Here is a 10,851-nt window from a genome sequence, read left to right as displayed (position 1 = left end):
TAAGTCTAAGGGGCTTTCCCCAAGCTGCCCAAGCTTCTAAACAGTGTATTCTGACGTGAGACACCTTTTCTCCTGCCAGAGGTGTGGCATGAATGACACCAGAAAAGGTGTCCACAGACACATGTAAATATTTCAACTTACCAAATTCCGTCAGATGAGTAACATCCATTTGCCATAGGGCGTTTGGTCTCAACCCCCTGGGGTTTACCCCCACATGGGGAGGATGAAGAAAGGTAACACAAGATTTACAGGCTTTAACAATATCTCTTGCCACATGCCTGGACAAATTATATCTTTTCCTAAGGGTATTAGCAGGTACATGATACAATTTATGAAAGTCTTTTGCCAATTCTACAGGATCAGCAGCAACCAGAGCCACAGCCCGAGTTGCCTGGTCCACCAAATCATTACACTTTGCCATCGGGCCCGGCAGCATAGAGTGGGCGCGAATATGTCCAATATAAAAAGGATGTTTTCTGTTTAAGATAAGGGATTGAATCTGTAACAAAACATTAGAAATTGTACTGGCCTGCTTAACTGAAGCAGCAACTTCAAGAGAAGCAACGGCATTTACAACATATAATGAATCAGAAAATAAATTAAAAGGTTGATCAAATCTTTTAAAAACTTCAAGCACAATTAAACATTCAACAGCCTGTGGGACATTCGGCCGAAAATTAAAGACCACCGGCTGTTTGTGTCCTAGAACAAAAAAGGCACCTTGTCCAGATTTTGATCCATCCGTAAAGATGGTTAGAGCATCAGCCAAGGGCTCCTTTGAAGTGACAACAGGAAAATACACTAAATTTTTGTTAACTATGGCAAGCAGAGGATGCTTAGGATAATGATTATCAATTACATTTGGAAATGAGCAAACAAGAATTGCCCACATATCCATTGTGGCTGCTAAAATTTCAACTTGCTCACGGGTGTATGGAATAATTAATTTATCTGGAATTTTTGCAAAGTGCATTAAACAATACTTTATACCCAAAATTGCCTGTTTAGCCACTAATTCAGGAAAATATTGAACAGTTTTTGCTCCCACAGAATTTTAGTGGAGCCACAATAAGGGGCCATTTTGCCAAAGAACCCCCGTGGGATAATTTTTTGTTTTTAATATACATAAATAAATAGGTAATTTTAAATCAACCCGTGAAAGTTGAGCCCTAGACAAAGCTGCCTCAACCTTTTGTAGGGAATTTAGTGCTAAAGGTGTCAGGGATCTAGAGGAGGTGACTTCAGGGTCGCCCTCCAAAATAGCAAATAAAGGTAACAACTCTGACCGAGGGAGATTAAGAAACCCCCTTATCCAATTAATATCTCCTGCCAATTGCTGAAAATCATTAAGTGTTTTAAGATGACCAGTTCGAATGGAAAGTTTTTGTGGTTTAATCTTAGTAGGAGAAACAATGGTTCCCAGAAATTGAACAACACTAGTCGGCTGAACCTTCTCAGGGGCAATAATCAATCCCTTGTCAGCTAAGGTCTACGTTACCCGCCCAAACACCTTATGAAGAGTCTCTACCGAGGGAGCAGCCAACAAGATATCATCCATATAATGGACAATCCGTACTTTTGGAAATTTTTCCCTAACAGGGGTTAATGCAGCCCCCACGAACAATTGACAAATTGTTGGGCTATTAGCCATCCCTTGGGGGAGAACTTTCCACTGATAGCGAGCATCCGGGGTTTCATGATTAACCGAGGGCAAAGTAAAGGCAAAGCGCTCCCTATCCTTTTCATAAAGAGGTATGGAAAAAAAGCAATCCTTAATGTCTAAAGCTAAAATAGGCCACTCTCTAGGTAACGCAGAGAGCAGTGGAAGTCCCCTTTGGATGGGTCCCATAATTTGCATCTGGGCATTTACTGCTCTAAGGTCATGTAATAATCTCCATTTTCTGGAGGCCTTTTTGATCACAAAAATTGGGGTATTCCAACATGACACTGAAGGCTCAACATGCCCCAGCTGCAGCTGTTCCTGGACAAGAGTTTGAGTCGCTTCCAATTTTTCTCGAGAGAGGGGCCACTCAGGAACCCACACCGCCTTTTGCGTTAACCAAGGTATGGGTACCGCACCTTCAGTGGAAGCTTTGTTTTCAGAGGCCCCTAAGAAAAACCCAAACCCTTCCTGTCCTGTTTAGGAAGTGGCTCTATCGGCTCCTTGCATCCTTGGAGACGCCGACCAAGCCCCAAGGCTGGAACAAATCCTTGCTGTTTCATCATATTCTGACTGGCCTCAGAATAATCATTAGTTAAAGTTAGCTTTAGCTGTTGCTGCACAACTCTTCCCCAAAGATTGACAGGGACGTCTACCACAAATGGCTGCATTTTTCCAACTTGGCCTTCGTCTGTTCTCCAAGTCAATTCTTTTGCACTTAACTGTGGGGCATCGGCATAGCCCAGCCCTTGTAAGGTCTGGGAGGATTTCTGAGTTGGCCATTGCTTTGGCCACTCCCCTCTTTGGATGATGCTTCGATCTGCCCCTGTATCCACTAGTCCCTCAAATCTTCTCCCTTTCACTTGGAGAGTTAGCATGGGTCTTTGGTCTAAAGTTATGGATAGGCATGTAAGGTCGACTCCAGTGGAGCCTAGCCCTTTATCTCCTCTCTCTATCTCCTTAGCAGGGAAGTTGCCATGAAGAGAAGGCAAAAGCAGAAGCTGTGCGATTCTGTCCCTGGGAGAAATGGACACCACTCCATGGGGGACATGGCAGAGGACCTTGATAGTCCCCATATAGTCAGGGTCAATTACTCCCGGGAAAATTATTAATCCTCTCATTGTGGAGGAGGAGCGTCCTAAAACTATTCCTACAGTGCCTTCATCTAGGGGTCCTGTCATGTCTGTCTCCACAATCTGGACTCCCATCTGCTGTGTTAATACCCGTCCGGAGGTGGCACAGAGGTCCAACCCTGCGGAGCCTGAGGTTGCTCTTTTTGGCTGGGGGGTTGTTGCGGGTGCTGTCCGGGAGCCAGAGTCTGAAATGCCCCATAAACTTTCGGGCCCTGGGGACGAGGGCCCTTTTCTCCGTTTTCTGGATCCTGTTCCGAATTAGTGTTTGGAGTAATTTGGGGGATAAAATGTCCATTGATGTCTCTAACTGACCTGCATTCGTTGACCCAATGCTTTCCCTTTTTACAACGAGGACACACTCCTGGAGTCCTTGGCGGCTTGGGTATGTTTTGTGCAGGACCACCATTTTGTGGGCATTGCTGTCTAAAATGTCCCAACTGACCACACCGGAAACACCCTTTTCCTTTACTATCTTTTGCGGCCCCGGCAGCCGACAAGACAGCAGCTGACAGCCCCGCATTGGTCAGGGGGCCACCTACTTCTCTGCAGGCTTTTAACCAAGCTTCTAGGCTTTGAGTTCTTACTGGGGTAATTGCCCTCTGACATTCCTTGGTGCTTTGTTCAAAAATGATTTGTTGTACAAATGGCATGGCTGTTTCCAAATTTCCTAATACCCGCTCGGCTGTCTCTAGCATACGGGCAACAAAATCAGAAAATGGCTCATTAGGGGCCTGCATGATTTTTGTTAGATTGCCAGCCACCTCTCCCTTGTTTGGAAGGGCTCGCCAGGACCTGTAAAAAACCTCGTTTACCTGGCGGTATACTTCAAAGGGATATCCTGTCTGGTCTACCGAGTAGATTTCCTGCCCGAGAAGCATGTCTACGGTCCAGTCCGGGTGCCAGTCACGGACATTTTGTCTGTATTGGCCTTGAGCCTTGTCTTGAACAATAGACCGGAGATCGAGGAACTGCCCATGATTGAGACAGGTACGGGCTACCTCAAACCAGTCCGTGGGTGTCATGGCATTGACGGTCAGTCTTCGGAGCAGGGCAGTGGTATAATTAGCCGTCACTCCATAAGTCCTGACTGCCTCAACTAAATCTTTTAACTGGGAGTAGGAAACCGGCTCAAAATTTCTTTCATTAGTAATTGGATTTTCAAAAACTGGGAAAGCGGCTGCCAGCCGCGACCAGGTGTTTTCTTTTATAAAGTGACTCTTCCCTGCCGGCGGGCACGGTGGGGGGGGCGACGGGTGAGGGGCAGCTCCGTTTCCTCTTCCTGGCTGCTGCGGTACTCCCACACCTAGGGGGCGCCACCCCCCATATCTGTCTGCCTCGTGCTCCGCCGCAGCCTCTTCTAAGTCTTCACTATCAGCTGGATCGAGCTGCTCTCCCTCCTCCTCTAACATTTCTTCCTCTGTGTCACTCACAAGATTACTATATTCTTGGTCCCGCCCTTCCACATGTAGGGCTGAGAACCGGTTTGCTTTTAAAGAAGGGCATGGGGGTCTCCTTGAGACCCCCTCCCTAAAACCCTTCTCCTTTTGTGAGGGCTGCAGCCCCTCCTGCTTTAATTCTTTAGGATCCTTTTGTCTTTTTTCCCTTTTTCTTTTAGGCCTATTTTCCTCCCCCTTACTGGATGCTGACTCTGATAGACTATCCTGATGTTGCGTTAGTACTTTGCGTCCTTCCTGGATTAAATCAAACCCTCCCTCCTCGAGGCAAGTGCGCACCATCAAAAAGACAAGCCACAAAGGAAGAAGCAATGCAAGCAACCAATAAATATCTAAATCTACAGTGAACAGCATACCGGGGGATATTTACTGACGTCCCCTCTCTGCGTGTTGAGTTCTGGCTCCGGTTCGGCCTCTTGCGCGGGTCCCGTCCCTGGTTCGTTCCCGGGGTCTCGGCACCACTTGTAGCGACCGTCTACTCGACCAGCGAGAAAGAACGACCACCACACCAGGAGTCTTCTCAGATCACGCTTTATTGGAGAGCCTTTTAGTTGATGGGAGAGCTTGAGCGCGAGAGAGCGTGCACCCGAAACATAGCCGCTTATATAGGGAAATAGGAACGCGGGTCGGTCTATTGTTGGTCGCCTGCCTTTCACCGTCACCAGGTGTCATGGGATTGGCTGGGGACTCTACCTGGCTCGCGCACGCGCAAAGCTCAGGCGTCCCGCCAAGCACCGTCTAATATGGGGTGGTTACCTCAAAGCTGCAAGGGAGTGGGCGGAGTCTCGCCCCGGCTCCCTACAGTCTGCTAATGAGAGACTCAAAAATATTTTAATTATGATATGAAAAATGTATTGACATAAATGAATGAAATCAGGGCGTAGATGGTACAGGAGCTGGGTGATTCTTTAATTATTTTCATTATTTTGAATGATCTGGTATTTTTGTATTGTGGAAGTATGAATGTGTCGAGAGCCCTGCAGGGAGTCTATCTGCATGATAGGCTTGACTATCTCACTGGAACATCAGGAGTCTGTTCACAGAATCCGGTCTTTTCATCCTGCCCCATACAAATACCGGTAGCTGCTAACAGCCACCTTTTCACCCCCTAGTAGCTGCTAACGACCACCTTTTCACCCCCCATACAAACACCCGGTAGCTGCTAACAACCACCTTTTCACTGCCCTAAGCAAGGATCCTGCAGCTCCTACGCCCAATGAAAAAGCTTCCTTATTCTAAGCATATAAATACCCCAGTGTGAAAAAATAAAATTTGGCAGCTTGATCAGAATCCTTGTCTTGCTGTCCTTCTTCGTGTCTCTTGTCCCTTCATTCCTTCTCGCTTAGGTTCACTGCCCTCGTTGACGTCCTGCGGGTCGGGACATGAATGTATTTTATATCTGTGCAGGAAAGGTTGATTATTAGATAAGTGTCTGATACCCAATGTCAGGAATCTAACCTGAGTCAGAGTGGTAAATATGTGTGTGTGTGTGTGTGTGTGCCTGCAAGCATGTATTTAGAAGGAAGAATCTTATTTTCCTCAAGGTATATACTTAATTGTATTAGTTATATTACATTAATGACAGCAGATTAAGGTAATTAACATTTTGACACATATGTTTATATTCCTATGATTGCATGAACAAACTAAAAAGTTATTTTTGGTGTATGAGTTTTGTGGAAGGTCAGCTGAAATTATAAACATTTGGAATCTTGAGAAAGATACCAATGGCAATCATTTCAGTGTAGATCAGTTTTAGACAACACTTGCAAGGATATATAATCATATTTGAAAGTGCAACATTGGTTTATTTTCAAAAGCTACACTATTCTATAACTTTGTAGGAAATTTAAATTATGGAAACATAAAAGTAATGTGATTATTTATTGCATACAGTTTTACACTTTAGTTTTGCCAAATCAAAATACCATTTATTTCTACTGTATAGGAGGAAAACCCTAAATATTACAGTTTAAGCCATATTTCATTTTGGGAAGCCTTGTCTGTATGAATAAGTTTATTTCTTTTGTTTCTGCTTTCCTATTCATAATTCTGTTTCTCATAGTATTATTCTAAGGACAAGTTCTTTATCCCAATTTGGGGCTTGAATATAACTCATGCTCAGTTTGCTAACAGTAGTCAGTCTACCATTTGAACCATGTCTCCAGCCCAGAAATTTTTGAAGTTAATTGGAGATAGAACCTCATGAATTTTCCTACCATTCTGAAAACCATTATCCCCCAAGTCTCATCCTTCTTAATCATTAGGATTATAAATTTGAGTCATGGACCCCAAGAGTCAATGACTTTTCATGTCTTATAGATTCCACATGTTTGCTAGTAATTGTAATAATAAACTACCACAGATTGGGTAGCATTAACACTGTAAATACATTCCCTCTGAGTTGGTGGAACTAAAACTCCAAGATCAGAGTTGGCTCCTTCTGAGTCCTCTTTCCTTGGAATATTCAAGGCCTTCTGCTTCTCTTGGAGGAGAGTTCAACTTAAATGCTACCTTTGAGATTCTCTTTCCCAATGCAGTCACTTTCTAAGGCAATGGGTTTTTGATCTTTAGTGTGATTTCAGTAGAACAGTATCCAACACATAATATATTACTTAATGGATAGGAGAAAATCTCTAATAGGAAATTATTTGGTTTGGGCATGGAAGTTATGCTATATTTTAAAAAAATAACAAAAGAGGCAAAGGTTTTATTAGAGCTTGTAAAATGAGTATGAAGTCTTGACCTCAGACATGCCAAATTCTTACCCTGATACACACTTAAATGCCTAGGAATACTGGATGATTGAACCCAAAATCCTATACTTGTGAAACAGCATCTTTTTTATTGCCATACCAGCAGATTGTAGTTTGGTTGCTTATTTTGAGGTAGTATCACTATGCCTGGGCCTGCTTGGACTGCGGTCCTCCTAACACAAGCAAGACACATTGCACCCAGCAAATGGTTAGAGTTTCTGAAACTTCTTTTTTTTGTCTGGGCTTGCCTGGAACTGCAATACTCTAATCTCTGTTTTCTAAGTAGATAATATTGCAGGTTTGAGCCACTTTATCCAGTAAAACTATACAATTTCAAGATATCTTGATATTGTGTATATTTGTGCTTGACATATATTGCTAACCTTAATTTAATTTTCTCCCTCTTTTGTTTAGTACTCTGAGTTGAAAATATTGACTTTCTTGATATACATGGCTTTGTTTTGGGTGGAATCCCATCACAATCCAAAAAATCTCCCAAAAAGTTTATGTCAAGAATCATGGAAAAAAGGCTTCAGGTTGAAAAAAAAACACTGATCCTTAACTTATAATTGCAGTATATTTATCATGTTAGTCAATGCTTTCTGAAGTATGAGAAGAGAAGGAAGACAGAAATGTGAAAGGTGTCATCTCTGTAGAATTTCTGTAGTTGTCACTTCATGTTATCTTTCTTCCTTAAGGCTTGCTTTATTAAAACCCTCTGGGGACTGGGAAGGTGGCTAGTGGTAGAGCGCTTGCCTTGCATGCCTGAGGCCCTGGGTTCGATTGCTCAGCACCACATAAGTAAAAAGAAAAAAGCCACAAGTGGTGCTGTGGTAGAGTGCTAGCCTTGAGCTGAAGAGCGAGAGGGACAGCACCCAGACCCAGAGTTCAGGCCCCACGACTAGACCCAAAAAATAATATAAACTGAATAACAACAACAACAGTAATAATAACAGGAATAACAATAGTAATAACAATAGCAACAACCACAGTAGTAATAATAGTAACAATAACAGCAATGACAATAACAATAACAACAGTAACAATAACACTAATAACAACAATAGCAATAATAGCAACAATAACAACAACAGTAATAATAGCAATAACAGTAATAATAACAGCAGTAATAATAGTGTTAATAATAGCAACAACAATAATAGTCACAACAAGAGTAATAATAATAACAATAACAACCATAAAAGTAATAATAACAGTAGTAATAAGAGTAACAATAACAACAACAATAACAGTAATAATAGAAAGAACAATAGAAATAATAGCAACAACAACAATAACAGTAATAACAATAGTAACAATAACAGTAATAATAATAGTAATAACAACAGTAATAATAACAATAGTAAAACAATAACAGTAATAATAGTAATAATATAGTAATAACAATAGTAACAACCACAGTCATAATAATAGTAACAATAACCGTAACAACAGTAACAATAACAGTAATAACAACAGTAATAACAATAGTGACAACAGTGATAGTAACAATAACAACAGTAATAATAACAATAACAACAGTAATAATAACACTAACAAGAGCAATAACAATAGTAACACCAGTAACAATAACAACAATAATAACAGTAAAAACAACAGTAATAACAATACTAATGATAACAGTAACAACTGTAATAACAATAGTTTTAATAATAGTAATAACAATAGCAACTACCCCAGTAGTAATAACAGTAACAATAACAACAATAACAATAATAGTAATATTAATAACAACAGTAACAATAACAGTAATAATAACAGTAACAATAACAGTAATAATAATAGTAATAACAACAGTAAAAACAATAGTAATGACAACAGTAATAATAACAGTAACAATAGTAATAACAATAGTATTAATAATAGTAACAACAGTAACAACAATAGTAATAATCATAACAATAACAGTAACAATAACGGTAACAACAGTAATAATAACAGTAATAATAGAAATAATAGTAATAACAACAGAAATAACAACAGTAATAACAACAGCAATAATAATAGTAACTAATAGTAATAACAGTAATAACAACAGTAACAATAGTAACAACAACAGTAATAACAATAATACTAATAATAGTAACAATAGCAACAATAGTAATAATAGAACTAACAGTGATAATAACAGTAATAACAACAGTACTAATAATAGTATTAATAATAGCAACAACAACAACAGTAACAACAATAGTAATAATAGAATTAATGGTAATAACAACACTAATAATAGTATTAATAATAGTAATAACAATAGTAATAACAATAACAATAGCAACAACCACAGTAGTAACAGTAGTAACAACAACAATCATAATAGAAATAAGAGTAATTATAATAGCAATAACAGTAATAACAATAATAGCAACAGTAACAATAACAATAATGATAATAGAAATAATAGTAATAACAACAGTAATAATAGTAAATAAAAATAGTAATAACAACAATAACAGAAATAATAGCAAGAACAATAGGAATAATAGTAACAATAACAACAAGAATAGTAATAATAGAAATAACAGTAATAACAACAGTAATAACAATAGCAATAATAATAGTAAGAACAATAGTGACAACAACAATAGTAACAATAACAGTAACAACAACAATAACAACAGTAATAACAGTAATAAAAACAACAACAATAACAGTAATAGTAACAAGAACAAAAATAGCAATAATAGAAATAACAGTAATATAAATAGCAATGTTAAGAGTAATAATAGCAATAACAATAGCAACGACCACAGTAGTAATAATAGTAACAATAATAATAATATCAATCATACAAATAATAGTAATAACAACAGTAATAACAATAGTAATAATACTACTAATAGTGGTAACAATAACAAGTATAACAATAATAACAGTGATAACAGTAATAATAGTAACAACAATAACAGTAACAATAACAATAGTGACAACAGTAATAGCAACAAGAACAATGGTAATAATGAAATAACAGTAATAACAACAGTAATGATAACACTAATAACAATAGTAATAATAATAGTAACAATAGTATCAAAAACAACAATAGCAATACTAATAACAGCAATAACTATAGCAATGCCAATAACAATAATAGAAGTAATAATAGTAACAATAACAGTAATAATAACAGTAATAAAAATACCAAGAGTAATAATAGTAAAACTGAGAGTAATAATAACAATAATGGCAATAATCATAACAACAATGTAGACATAGGAGTAGGAACTATGTTCATAACCAAAACAATAGGAGTAATAACAATAGTAACAACAATAACAGTAAGAGCAATAAAAATAGTAACAATAGTAACAATAATAACAATAGTAATAATATTAATAACAATAGCAACGACAACAACAGTAACAGTAATAACAATATTAATAACAATAGTAACAACAGCAATAACAGTAACAACAACAACAATAGTAATAATACCAATAAGCATCATAGGAGAAAGAGGAAGAGGAATAGGAAGTCAGGTGCCTGGTCTCCAAGGAAACCACCAGGAACCAGAAGTGGCACCATCTTGGTGTCTCTATGGCTCCCAGGGGCCCAAGGCCCCACCCCAGGGACAGGAAACTCCATGAGGAAACTCTGAGCTCCACCAGCAAACCGGAAGTGGGGCCATCTTGGTCTCTCGGGCTCAGGGTCACTCAGGGGTCCAGAGAACCCAGGGTGCTGAATTCAAGAACCAAGAGAGCCTGCCCCCTTCCCTACCCCCACCCCCAATAACAAAGAAGAGTGGATGGATGGATGGATGGATTGGGTTGATGGATGGGTTGATGGAGGGATGGATGGATGGGTGGATGGATGGATGGGTGGATGGA

The sequence above is a fragment of the Dipodomys merriami genome, unplaced genomic scaffold (genome assembly GCF_024711535.1).
Source record: "Dipodomys merriami isolate MVZ:Mamm:240054 unplaced genomic scaffold, mDipMer1.0.p SCAF_267, whole genome shotgun sequence".
Lineage (NCBI taxonomy): Eukaryota > Metazoa > Chordata > Mammalia > Rodentia > Heteromyidae > Dipodomys > Dipodomys merriami.
This window is presented reverse-complemented; position numbering follows the sequence as displayed.